General features: G+C 45.1%; 1 long non-coding RNA gene across 2 annotated transcripts; it reads right to left on the bottom strand.

The window, feature by feature from the left end:
- Nucleotides 1–4,182: 4,182 nt before the first annotated feature.
- On the bottom strand, nucleotides 4,183–8,782 carry LOC143438544 (uncharacterized). Of its 2 annotated transcripts, none has more exons than XR_013107304.1 (3): nucleotides 7,801–8,782; nucleotides 6,431–7,561; nucleotides 4,183–6,201 (listed from the first exon to the last, which is right to left on the bottom strand). It is a non-coding gene; the product is annotated as an uncharacterized LOC143438544 (long non-coding RNA). The 2 variants fall into 2 exon arrangements; XR_013107303.1 differs by having other exon boundaries at nucleotides 7,110–7,561; nucleotides 7,801–8,781.
- Between the last annotated feature and the right edge of the window lie 2,940 nt (nucleotides 8,783–11,722).

Raw genomic sequence — 11,722 nt, 5'->3', positions numbered from 1 at the left:
AAACCCCAGCACCAACATGAATAAGCTGGGTATGATGGCACACTCCTGTAATCCCACTGTTGGGAAGGTAGAGACAGATCCCTGGGGCTCACTGGCCAACCTCGTCTATATCTGGGTCCCAATGACAGATACTATGTTGGGTGGTCCCTGAGAAAGGATCCCAGAAATTGGCCTCTGTGTTTCAGCACTGCATAAAGCTGAGTGCGGTGGTACGTACCTGTAATCCCAGCACCTGGAAAATAGGAACAAGAGGGTCAGAGGTTCAAGGTCGTCTACAAGCAGCTACATAGAGCATTAGAAACCAGCTGGAAATACACGAGAGTCTTTGACAAATAATAATGTCACAAGACAATTAAAAACATTGGTGGTTGTCAGATTATTAGTGGGGAGGAAGAGATTAATGAAATCTGTATGATACTATTGTAACAATGGATACATGTTCTTTATATGCCCAGAATGCAGAATATCACAAGTGAACCTTCTGGGGCTATTTGCCCAGCATGCACAAGGTCCTGGGCTAGATCCTCCAGTCAGTATAGGCCAATCTAACAGACATACAACCATATCTCAGGACAGTTATGGTTGAGGAGCTGGGGAGGGTATTTATAGGAACTGTGTACATTTCCTCAAAGTTGCTATGAACCAAAAACTGCCCCCAAAATAAACAAATAAATAAAATCTATTCAAAAAGGAAAACGGCAAAAAAAAAATATTGACTGTGTCTTGGAGAAGATGCGATTTAAGCTGAGACATGATCTGGGATGCTTCTTGGCAGGCATTTGGGTGCATTTTGTGGAGAGTTACTGTAAACTGCATCTCTTAGGCAACTGCTCTTTTTACCATCTGTCAAAACCTCACCTTAGAATCGTTTAAATAATGTTTGGATTTGAAGAGATCCTTAGTCCTATTTTTAAATTACACTTTCTTTTCGTTTTGAAATAAGCTGACTTGTTTCATGTAACTAGGGATGTTACTAACTAACCACGTAACTAAAAATGGCCTTGAACAAAACAAAATAACAGAGAAAGCACCTAAGGAAGACAACTTAACATCAATTCCCAGCCTACACACACACACACATTCACACACACACATTCACACACACAAACACATATACACACATATACACACATTCAAACACACACACATAGACACAATTGTGGTCAAGTTTTATTACGGTGTATAACTCTTACTCAAATACTCTCAACACACACAAAAAATATAATGTCACCTTTCTTCTGTAGCAAATTCCTAACCTCTATACACACTACCTTCTTTAAATTTTCCTTTATGTTGGGCATGGCGATGCACATCTTTGATCCCTGGGCTGGGAAGAGAGGGCAAGCACATCTCATTGAGTTTGAAGCCAACCTGATCTACGTAGTGAGTTCCAGGTTAGCAATGGCTATACCCTGAGACCTTATCTTCAAAACAGATAAACAAAAACAAAATTTCATTTATTACTAGTATGTGTGGCAGGCAATTAGTGAATAACCTTACTTCCTGTGACTACTTCAAAATATGTATACATCCATCAAAGAATAGTTTTTAAAACTTGGCTCCAGCCAGGCAGTGGTGGCACATGCATGCCTTTAATCCCAGTGCTGGGGAGACAGGAGCAAGTGGATCTCAGGGTTCAAGGCCAGCCTGGTCTACAGAGTGATTTCAAGGGCTGCCAAGACTACACAGAGAAAGCCTGTCTTGAAGGAGAGGGGATGACTTGGCTCCCGATTAAATAAAAATCAACAGAATACTTAGATCCGAATATCGCCAAGAGAATCTATTTCAAAAAACAGCATTTGGTAGGGTGCTGGCTTCATCCATGTGTTCCTTTGTAAAGAGAAATTTAAGTATGATTTCATTTTGAAATTTCTTCCTAAGTAGAAACAAATCTTCTGGAAGACAAAACAAAACAAGACACTTCTCTCCGCTGGCGTCAAACACAGCTGGGTTGCAGTTGGTGTTGTGTAACTTATCAGCCACACAACCATGTGAAAGGGGAGAGTAACTGTGCTGCGGCAAGGTCTCCAAATGTTGGAGATTTACAAAAATCTCAACTCCTAGGAGTACAAAAATCAGAAGGAATGCAGGTCACATGGCACCTGGCAGGTAAAAGATGCTCTCAGTAAAACAGCAGTGGTAGTAATCACTGTAAATGGTGCTGATGCTGACGTTATTAGCAGGATATAAATTTTTTACCAAACCTTTGAAAGCATGTGAAATTGCCTGTTAAATCTTGACACATGTAATTCATAGAACCTTGACTCTTGCTCTTTCTTCTTTTCTTTCTTTTCTTCTTCCTCCTCTTCTTCTTCTTCCCCTCTTCCTCCTCTTCCTCCTCCTTCTTCATCTTCTCTCTCTCTCTCTCTCTCTCTCTCTCTCTCTCTCCCTCTCCCTCTCTCTCTCCCTCTCTCTCTCTCTCTCCCCTGTTTTTTCCTGTGTATCTCAGAAGAATATCCTTGAACCAGTCCTCCCTGTACCGCCTGAATTCTGGGGTTATAGGAATGTTCTACCATGCCCAGTTTCTGTGGTTCTAGAGATCAAGTCCAGGGCTTCCTTAGACTAAGCAAGCTCTGACCATTGGGCTTCATTCTCAGTACCCCCTCAACTAATTCTTACCAAACTCTCTCCTTCACAGTGTACCTTCCACCACTTCACTTCAAAGTGAGAACACAAAGTCTGCTCACTAGCAGGACAAATGCCAGGTAGACATGCCTGTCAAGGACCAGCCTAGGCATGGAGAGGGGTTCTGAGAGAAGGGGTGTCTGAGAGTGGTGAAAAGAATGACTCCAAGTCAAATTGTGGATCCAAGCGGACGACCTGTATTCTGCTTTTCCAGTTTGCTTCTCTCTACTTCTGTCTGCTTTCTCTCTGGAAATCTGTCTGTCTATATTCTGCTTGTTTGCTAGTCTAAGAGAAGTCTATCCACATCCTGCTTGCTTGCGTGTGTGTGTGTGTGTGTGTGTGTGTGTGTGTTCTCTCTCTCTCTCTCTCTCTCTCTTTTTTTTTTTTTTTTTTTTTTTTTGGTTTTTCAAGACAGGGTTTTTCTATGTAGCCCTAGCTGTCCTGGAACTCACTTTGTAGACCAGGCTGGCCTCGAACTCAGAAATCCACCTGCCTCTGCCTCCCAAGTGCTGGGATTAAAGGCGTGCACCACCACCGCCTTGCCTGTTCTCTCTTTTTATCCTAAAATATTATCTGAATAGGTCATCTCCTGCTGAACCTAGGTCCAGTCTTTTATTTTGCATATCAGTCCAGCCATTTACACCTTTATCACTGGGCTTGGCACAGGCTATCCTTGAACCACTCAGTCCCACTGTTTACCTAGTCTCCTGCTGGGTAAAGCTTCTCCAGCATCCTGCTCCAATCTGACATCAACTAAATCATCCATAACTTTCTTTACTTTTTATCTCAAGCTCAGACACAAGATCTGGGTACTCAGAGATTATCTTATGAATCACCAACGCTAACAATGAAAAAGAATTCAGAAGTCTGTCTGCCTTTGTTAAGCACAGAAGATAAACTAGTTGGGTGGGACCCTGCCCTGAAATTACCGTTTCCACCACACCTGGGCCAAACCTCCTTGCTCTGTCCTAGGCTGACCTTGAACTCAGGAATCTGCCGGCCTTTGTATTCTTCTGACAAGCTTGCTCATTAATGCAGCTGCCTTTGTTCCTTAGGATTCATGAAGCCCCTCATAGTTCATATTGCATCCTTAAATTTTCATAGTTGAGAAATTATATATATATATATATACACACACACATATATAAAACCTATGTATTTAGAGCTCTTTCCCATAGCCTTAAAGGCTGTCCTGAAGGTCCCAGCATTTACCATTTCATGGAGACATAGCCACACTCTTGACTCCCGGACTTGTGCTGTTTCTAATTTTCATGGAGTCATTAACATCTACAGGGAGGACATTCCTCGGAGGAATGTGAAATATATACATTAATACACAAATAAGCCTTACACTCACAGCAGCCATCCACACTCATGGAGACTCACATTGGTGCCCTGTCCTAGGGGCAGGAACCATGTCACTCTGTCCCCACCAGGGCCACACTGTGCTTGGCACAGGCTATCCTTGAACCACCAGTCCCACTGTTTACCTAGTCTCCTGATAGGTAAAGCTTCTCCAGCATCCTGCTGCAATCTGACATCAACTAAATCCATCCGTAACTTTCTTTACTTTTTATCTCAAGCTCAGATACAAGATCTGGGTACTGAGAGGCAGGCATGGATAGAAGGCACAAAGCACTGGTTTTAGAAGAGACTGCCCCAGGGAACGGCCCCGTTGTCAGCACTACATAACGGTCTCCGTGCCCCACTTTTAGGCCTCAGCATGTGAGTATATATAATCATTAATGATTGCCGTTTAACTAGTTGCTTTTAGTGATGAGGATGAAACCCAGATCCTCACAAACACAAAGCAAGTGCTCCACCACACGCTTTTCACCGCACTGAGGATGGGAATCTGGAGCTAGACGGGAATCTGGGTAGTTCGGCTAATAGAATGCTTGCCTAGAGCACCCAAAACCTGGGTTTCATCCTCAGTATCACATAAAGAGCAGGTATAGTAGCTCATGCTTGTTTTTGTTTGTTTGTTTCTCTGTGTATCTCTGGATATCCTAGAACTCACGCTGTAGACCAGGCTGGCCTCAAACTCACATTGATCCTGTCTCTGCCTCTTGAATGCTGGGATTAAGGTGAGTGCTACCATCCAGACTTATAAGACACTTTCTAAATTGCCCTTATTTTATTTTTTTTTTATTTTTTATTTATTTTATTTATTTATTTATTTTGGTTTTTCGAGACAGGGTTTCTCTGTGTAGCCCTAGCTGTCCTGGAACTAACTCTGTAGACCAGGCTGGCCTCGAACTCAGAAATCCTCCTGCCTCTGCCTCCCAAGTAATTGCCCTTATTTTAAAGGCTCCTGGTAAGATCCTAGCACACTGTCGTCAAAAAGCCCAAGTCACACCCATGCTCCAGTTGCTGCCTCCAGGAGTCTCAGTAGATAAGCATCATTCCACCTAGCCTACTGGGGGAACCATTTTAGACTCCAGTTAAAGTGAGTCATAAGGAGGCTGACTTAAGCTCCAACTATCAACCAACAGTGTTAGCGTGAAAGACCTTGAGAAGTGCTAAAAGAGCTACAGATTCAATAGCCCCACACAACAGACATCGTTCAGGAGTCTGTTGCCTTCCACCTTGCTGAAACACTGTCTCTCTTGTTTCTGCTGCTGTGTGGCTTGCTCCAGGATAGCTGGCTGGTGAGCTTCAGGGGGATTCTTCTCTATCAGCCTCCCATCTCACTGTGGGAGTGGACAGTCTCTAGATGTGAGCCACTGTATCTGGTTTTTCATTTGGATCGCATAGCCAGTGCTTTACTTGCTGAGCCATCTCCTTAGCTCCGAGCTAAACACTGGGACCCTTTGCCGTGTAGGAATCAGTGAGAAGAACGTTTGCCTGTTCTCCAGGGCAGCTGGCAGCCACGTGATGACGCATGCATCCAGACTTCCTATGGTTCCTCCTCATCAATATCTCTCCTCTTTTTCTGTCCATTTCCATGAAAAAGTCCTAATTATTGATGCCAATACTGTGAGCAGCCACAAGTTATTTCCAGCTTTTCAAAAGCCAGATGCTTTTTTTTTAACCTCAAAATACATTCATGCACCCCCCCCAAATATTGACTATTGTTATCATGATCCAGGAATCCTGTCCAGTGGCTTGGATAGAATAGTAGTTAACATAGATAACTCCCTTTCAAAAGCAAGTCCCGGGCATGTTCAAGTGACAAAACAACAAAATCACTGTCTCTAGCATGTAGGAAGAACTTTAAATTTTAAGACTAGCCCAGATTTCCTGCTGTCAAAGCGTGCATTCCTGTGGCACTGGCACATAGTCATCTGTCACTTGGAGGATGTGCCTGGACAAATGGGCAGTCTTCTCTGAGATCCAAGCTCTGTCAAAACTAATCACTGAATAGTTTGGGTTGGACCGTCAAACATCAACCTTGGGGTATATGAAGAGCCTGGTGGCAGGATGCTGTTTAGACACCACGCGCCTAGAAAAGCCGGTGCTGAGGAACAGAAGTTAGGCTCTTAACTTCCTGATGGGCTGTGTGGATGAGGACCTGTGCTCCCCAGTATGTGCGTCGAGGCTCTGTCCAGTGTGCTTCAGTCAACTGGAGAGCATCTAATAGATCGAGGAGAATAAAAGAAATGAAAAAAACGGCTTCCAATTAGAAGAATAAAACCTTCCCCTCTGTTTCAACTCTGCCATCTCCTTACCACAGTCAAACTGGTAGAGAATTGCCAGGGAATGATAATGTGGCCACATTTAAAACACCGCCCCCCCCCCCCCATGAAACTGTCTCCAGAAGGAGGAAGAGAAGGGAGAGAAGCAGAGGGAGAGGCGAACTAACCAATGAACTTCAACGCCAAATGATGGAAAAACTGATCCATTAGGAAACAGAAGCCTGGCCGTGCAGAGCATCACATATCCCTAGTACTCAGAGGGTAGGGCAGGAAGGCCAGGTTTGAGTCCAACCTGAGCTACAGATACATAGCAAGTTTAAGGCTAGCCTGAAATACATTGCTAGATTCTGTCTCAAAAATATAAATGAAGGGGGAGGGGAGGCGCTAGAGAAATGACTCAGCAGCTAAGAGCACTTCCTGCTCTTGCAGAGGTCCCAGGTTTGATTCCCAACACCCACTCAGGCACCCACAACTGTCTGAAACTCCAGTAGCAGGGGATCTGATAGGCCCTTCAAAGGCAAAACTATTTGTGTGTGTTTGTCTGTGTATTTGTATGTGTGTGTGCTGTATATATGTGTGTGTACGTATGTATATGTATGTCTGCATATCTGTATGTAATGTGTGTGCATATGTATGTATGTGTGTGTCTCTATGTGTATGTCTGTGTTTCTGTATGTATGTCAGCAAGTATCTGTGTGTGTCTGTGTGTGCATGTGTGTGTCTATGTGTATCTGTGTATGTCTGTGTGTAAGAATGTATGTGGATATCTGTGTATATGTACATGTGTGTTTCTTTTATCAAATACAGGAGCAATTTTACTATAATTCCATCAGGTGATCTACTTACAGCATTTGAGCAGATAGAGGAGGGACAAGAAATGATAGTGTGACCACATTTAAAAGAGATGCCTTTCAGGGCCTGAGCACAGGTCTTTGCACATGCTTGACGTCTGCTTTACCAGCCCACACGGGAGGCAGTCCCTTGTTTATTGTGACGTGCAGGAGAGCGTTTTCTATCGGCTCATCTGTCATTTCCGACTGAAATGAAGCACAGGATCAAGTTCGGCTTTATAAATATCTGTGAGATAGTCAAGGAAACCATCTCTGCCTCTTCTGTTATCGTTGCTACGGTGCTCTCACAGAGGGAAAGGTAGGCAAAAAAAAAGAAGAGTATAATTATTGCCCGTATCCACTGAACAAAAGGAGGCGATTATAGAGCAGAGGTATGAGGGATCTGACAAGATGACTCACACATGCAGTCACTGAAATAGCTCAGCTTTCAGACACCGTGTGATGGAGCTGCAAAAAAAACAAGGAAATAGGATCACTAGTAACTTGTCACTGGGGTTATTCGAAAGAGTCCCTGAAGGTACCCCTACACCCCCAGTGTCAGAAAATGCCAACTTGAGTCAAACATGGCTCTCAGCACATGAGGGTCAAGACAAGCAAATTACACACTGACAGACTGCAACATGCAACACCAGTTGCTCTCACATTCACTGGGTGGGGGAAGGGGCTCCTTCTCTGTGGCCACTTACCTGCCCACAGTCTCTGGGGGCCATACCTCTGGCCGAGGCTGAACAGGCCTCTCTGGTTCCCCTTCCTTCTCCTGTGTTTGCTGGCAGTTTAGGGACCTTCCCTCTTTCAGGTACCATATCTCAGTTGCAGGTTATTTTTGGCTTCACATCTCAGCTCTAAAGTGGAAGTACGAGTTCAGCCCAGTCTTTGCTCCACCCTCACAGAAGTCCTTGTCCTTTTAGCTCCAAGGCTCTGCTGCAGAAGGCCTCAGGGTTGCAAACAAGGAGAGAACTGTCGTGTCACGGAGCCTTGGAGCTCAAGGAAGCTAACCAAGTTCCCTTCTCTGGGACCCCACCAGGGTACCCACTTCCCAGGAATGTCCACTTCCTTATATGTGGAGTGGAGAACAGGACACTTGACCTAGCAAGATGGGCTTCTTCCTTAATGAAGCCTCCGGGCTCCCAGACCTGCATCCCAGTGGAGACTGAGTGCCTGTCATCAGATTCCACCCTGCACCATTTTTTCTGTGAAGTAGAGTTTCCTTTTTTGAGGGCATCTAGACAGGTGTCTCCTTTCTCTCTCTGTATTCCTTACTCCACTGAGAAATTATTTCTCTCCAGATCCTGAGTGAAGACGCCAGACTTCCTGCCCCTCTGCTGATGCTCCCTATTACCTGTGTGACCTCCAGCACACACATGAACCTCAGCGCCAGTTTGCTCATCTACAGGGTTATCACAAAGTTTCAAAAAGAGTCGACTGAGCAGAGACTAGTACATGGTAAGAACTGACACAAAAGCTAGCAAGGTGGCTCAAAGGGTACAAGAGTGTGCCATGCACAGCTGCCAACTTGAGTTCAATTCTCAGAACCCACAATGGAAGGAGAAAACAGACTCTGAGATTTATACTCTGACCACCATTTGTCTTATGTGGCATGTCATGGAGCAACCCCAGGACCAGACATAGACAGGCGCTCTCTCTCTCTTGCTCTCTCTCTCTCGCTCTCTCTCTCTCTCCCTCTCCCTCCTCCTCCTCCCTCCTCCCTCTCTTACTCTCCCTCCTCCCTCCTCCCTCTCTTACTCTCCCTCCTCCCTCCTCCCTCTCCCTCTCTCGCTCTCTCCCTCTCCTGTCCCCCTCCCCCTCCTTCTTTCCTGTTTCTTGGTTTTTCACACATGTGCATATACCCTCTGTCATGTGCATGTACACACACACACACACACACACACTCCAGCAGCCTTTAAACCCTCAATGTCTGGTCCAGCCAGGGGCCTCGTGGACTTTGCTCCATCGCTTTAGCAACTGTCCATTTGAGTTGTTGACAGCTATGCCACCTGACTGACTGCCAGACAGCTTTCGTCTTAATGCTCTTTGTGCTACCTGCGCTGAATGCAAAGCACACAGCTGAATACGCACTAATGGATCACCAAAGCACAGGAGAAAAGAGACAGGAACCACGGCCAACATATCAGAGGGATAAGAGAGAACCTGGCCAGGGGATGTTTGTGGCATGGTCAGCAAACAGGGTCTTGGTGGCTCTTGTATAATAAAGGAACAAGGAAGGCAATTCAGCTAGTAACTTTAGCTGCCACAACAGTGACTGAAAGTCACATAGCTTGACATCCACAGCCTTCTCTCTCAATTCTGGAGCTGGGAAGCCTCCATAATCCTCCCTGCCTCTTCTGCTGCTGGAGGCTCCAGAGTTCCTAGGCTTGTGACATCATCACTCCAGTCTCTGTCACAGGTATTTCCTTAGTGAACTCATCATCTGCTAAGCTCATAGGACACCTGTCCCTGGAGATGCCCAGAATCCTGGGTGATCTCACTTTGAGATCTGTAACGTCATTGCATCTGCAAAGAACTTTCTCCAAATAAGATCATGCTCACAGCATCTGGGGCTTGAGGTCTGAGCACATCTCTCTATGTGCTCAGGTCACTATGGAGCCCACTAAAACATTTCCAAAAGCAGGTGCCTTTGTCTCTGAAGGCACCTAATAGATACTATGGTTCATATATGTCTAACTAATGTTGGATAATTCTATCACCCTGAAGTTTACAACATGGACCGCGGGATTTCTCAGACATGTTCTTCAGCATCCTTCTCCTGCTCAGAATATAATCTTTACTTCCTTGTACTTCCTGTTTCTACAAGCTACTGGCATCCCTAGCTCATGATCCTGTATCACCCCAGTCTCTTTTCCCATTATTCCTCTCTCTTCCCCCATGAATACCTCCATGACCACACTAACCCAGCTAGATAACCCAGGACCATCTCCCTACCCAGACTCTTTAACCAAATCTTAGCTGCAGAACCACCTTTACCATAACTTAACTGGAGGTGCAGGGAATGAGATGGAGATGCCTTTGGAGGGTAATTACGCTGTGAACCATAGTAGAGAACATGGGTTTTGCTCTAAGAGGAATCAATGGGGGGTGGGGGGGGGCAGTGAAATCAACAGCGTCCAGTTGACCAAAGCTGCAGTCACACTAGACAGCAGAGGAAAAGCCTACGTCGTGGCTGTAGGATTACACAGATGCTACACAGAGGCATCCTGCACAGCATTGTTAGATGTATGGGTACAGAAGATAACTGAATAACGTGGTTCTCCTTTTGTATTCTGACTTCATCTTCTTCAGTTTATCCCTTGAGGTTTATATTAAGGCCTCCCTTTGGTTACTGTTGTTAGGTGAACAGCTGGACAAGATAGTCTGCTGATTATTTTGGTCAGGATTGCAGTGACTGCGGTGAACAGGCCAGGTGTCACTTCTGACTTGTGTACTGCTACACAGGGCATGTTTCCACAACACCTACCACAGCATAGCCTAGCAGAGAAAAAAAAAAACAAGGACCAATCAGAGCAAGAAAGGGATAAACAGCGATGCACAAGATCAAGCCAGTCCACATTCCAGGTCCAAGTAGTGGGAGGAGCTCAGCAGCCCCCACTCTTAGCTGAAGAGCTCTTGACAGTTGATGTTTGCTGCCAGAAAGAGATTTGTTTTGCTGTAAAGGTGTGGCTCCTGGTAGGTCATCCCAGCTCCAGAGGATGGCCCCATACCCATGCATATACGGGCAGCACAAATCGATAGGGTGTGTGTGTGTGTGTGTGTGTGTGTGTGTGTGTGTGAGAGAGAGAGAGAGAGAGAGAGAGAGAGAGAGAGAGAGAGAGAGAACACATCTGGGCACTGTGGCTCATGCTCTTAATTCCAGTATTCAGAAGGCTGAGACAGTTCAAGGCCAGTCAAATTTACATAGAAAGTGTCAGACCAGCCAGGACTACAATTCGGGACCTGTCTCAGAAAAAAAATAAAAGTTGTGAAGTTGGGAGGGGGGTTTGATGGTTGAAGGTGGACCTAGAAGAAGTTAGGCAAAAGAGTGGGGGAGGGGGCATATATGCATGTATGAAGTTCAAAAAATAAAATATTATATAAAACATTATAAATCCAAGGATGGACTGTGTTGGTTCTGGGAGAAGTTTTATTAGCATGAGTGTATAAAATTGTTCACACAGAACACAGACATATAAAGAATGAATTAATTAACAAAGCTTTGGAGAGTTGTCACCAATGTTGGTGAAGGTCATTCATTCTAGTATCTCTGACCTTGCTCAAAATTGCTCAGAACTACCCAGCATCCCCTTCAGCCAATGCTCCAGGCTTGCCTCTTCCTGCCCCAGTCTTCACTGGTTTTCTAATCCCACTCCTTCCTGCTTCTGCTCTCTTCCTACCTCAACGATAATTGCTCAGGTGACCTATGGTAATAACAGTCCTGACTTTGCTGCCTGCTCTGACTTGGCTGTAGCTCTGTGCTCATATCTGTGGAACCTCAGCCTTCCTGTCCTTGTCTGTCTGCTTAGTCAAGCAAGGCTAGGCCACAGGTTTCACTTCCAAGTACAGCACCAGAGAGATATCTGGTGAGACATTAGATTGCTGATATTAAATAACTTTAAA

The sequence above is a fragment of the Arvicanthis niloticus genome, chromosome 25, assembly GCF_011762505.2.
Source record: "Arvicanthis niloticus isolate mArvNil1 chromosome 25, mArvNil1.pat.X, whole genome shotgun sequence".
Classification (NCBI taxonomy): domain Eukaryota; kingdom Metazoa; phylum Chordata; class Mammalia; order Rodentia; family Muridae; genus Arvicanthis; species Arvicanthis niloticus.
The sequence above is the reverse complement of the archived record's forward strand: the minus strand, read 5'-3'. Positions and strand labels throughout refer to the sequence as shown.